The sequence below is a fragment of the Priapulus caudatus genome, unplaced genomic scaffold (genome assembly GCF_000485595.1).
Source record: "Priapulus caudatus unplaced genomic scaffold, Priapulus_caudatus-5.0.1 Scaffold1471, whole genome shotgun sequence".
Lineage (NCBI taxonomy): Eukaryota > Metazoa > Priapulida > Priapulimorpha > Priapulimorphida > Priapulidae > Priapulus > Priapulus caudatus.
In genome coordinates, this window is record NW_014578532.1 from 81444 (window position 1) to 83979 (window position 2536).

Sequence of the window (2536 nt, forward strand, 5' to 3'; positions counted from 1 at the left end):
CTACCGACTTGATCCACTCTCTCCATCTTCGTTATAGTCTCCAGGACTTTTGAAGATTATCACTTATGAGGGTCTAGTGAGGGTCTAGTGTCTCTAACAGGTTGGATTTTACTGTTATAGTGACTCACGACAAAAATCAAGAATTTATTTCTCCCCATAGATGGCACCACAATGTCATAACTGACTAACCACCTATTTTCTATCCCTGGCTGACCTGAGCACTCAAGGATTTTATCATCTACAGATCTATAATATTTTTTTGTCTTTTTAAATACAGAGAGATTTTAAACAACTGATTTAAATTTATAACATGTCGGAGCTTATTATTGACAGAGTGGATTGTTATTATGCCCGGCAGCCGGCATATATTATTATATCTGACGGCTGCCGGCTGACGGCTGACGGCCCAAGATCATTCTTCTGTGTGCTTGCATATAGCAGGACGAGTAAATCTAAGTTGATTAGTCACAAAAACAGTACACAATTTCGAGGTAGTTTCCCATGCGCGGATGTAAACATGTTGGGGCTGCACTTGTCCGCGGCGCTTTGCATGATGGCAAATCCGTAAATATAGAAAAAATAAAGGTATTTACGTCTTCGTAAACATAGCCACGGCGCTTAAATTATTGTAAATGTTAACATAATCGCGAGCGTACAATATAACTTTTTTTGCGCGCTTTTTTACACGGTTTGGCGTGCATTATAACAACGTCAACGGCGTGTCACGTGACGCGTTTTGACCAATCATGATGCATAAAATATCCGAGCCGTTGTATAAGTTCGGATATTTCATATCATGCCACGGCGTTGTAGTGCATACAACTGTAAAGTTTTTATATCTAAGGCGTCAAAGGCATCAAAGATTACTTTTCATCGGTGAGAGAACATTTAAATAGTAAACAATATTATTATAGTTATTAGACAATGTTGTTGTTGACAGTTAGTTGCCATTGCGGTTGAAGGATACAGTAGGTTACATTACAAAATTGGCAGTGGCTATACGGGTACGGTAGCCGTATCTTAATGTCTCGAGGCTACGGGTACGGGAGTCCATTCGCTTCCATACTTAACGAGACAAAGATGGCGGCGGTGGCGCTAGATTTCGAAATAACGCATTGGGAAATAAATTCACGATTTGAGAGTTTAGATGAGCTAGAACCCTAACCCTATTCCCTAAACCTAACCCTAACCATAACCCTAAACCTAACCCTAACCCTAACCCTAACGCCAAAAAGGGGCTTCAACGACCGACGGCTACCGTACCCGTAGCCACTGCGTACAAAATTTAAATTATACAGTAATAGTAATACAGTAAGATACAGGGATACAGTAAGATACAGGGATACAGTAAGATACGTTACAAAATTTTGAGATGTCATAAATATACCCTAAAACCCACAGGCACTTTACAGTAGGTTAGAGTGTGCCTCCTACCTACCAGTGTGCCTAGAGTGTGCCACTCTAACCTACTCACTACTGTGTATTTGTGCATGCACAATGGCGTGCGCGCTCACAGGCACTTGCCGCCATTGCGCGCACACTGACACATAAAAAAATATATATTTATGTGTCAGTGTGCGCGCAATGGCGGCGGCGTGTGTTTACAGTTGAAACGCTTCAAGTGCCTCTGTGCGCGCTATGTGTTGCAGCGGTGTATTGGACGGTATTGAAGTGACGTTATTACTATTAGGTCAAATCAAACATAAGACTATTACTGGTACTGGTACTGCCTACTGGTAGGTCTAGTACTGACAAGTTGTATTTATTAACCATCATTTTATTATTGAAATGGCCCAAGTGCCTGTGCTACCGTTCCCTTCTACATGGCTTTACCTTGCTACTGATATGTGTATACATTCACTTCAATCGTTATTAATTCACTTTTTAAAAGATCGTTTTTCAGAAACCCCGCTTTATTTAACTTTAGTAAATTACGTTCGCCATTTACAAACAATCAGACCAATCAGAGCGAGGCTTACAAAAGCCCCTGGTTCTCGCTTGCTGAGAACAATATATACATATACAATATATATATATTGTTCTCAGCTCGCTTGTATCTGTGGCGCTGCAGAAGGGCTGATAGACTCTCTCTGATTGGTCTGATTGTTTGTAAATGGCGAACGTAATTTACTAAAGCTAAATGAAGCGGGATTTCTGAAAAACAATCTTTTAAGAAGTGAATAACAATTGAAGTGAATGTATACACATAAGAGTAGCAAGGTAAAGCCATGTAGAAGGGAACGGTAGGTTTTTTTTCGCGCCAATAGCGGCGTACGGGCCGCATTCGCAGCGCATGCATTTTGCATGCGATTTCACGAAATTTTAATGAACCCCGTTCTGTCCCAATAACCATCACCAAAATATAAAGGTTATATGGGAGAGAATTATTCGGTCTAGACGGTCATAGGATAGCATGATGTTCATTACTGTTTTGTCCGTCCTGGACATGATCTCTATCCTTTAACCTAACTGTGTACTGTATAAAATTCCGATGTATTTGTGCATGTCGAAAAACAAAACAAGGTTCATACCGCAC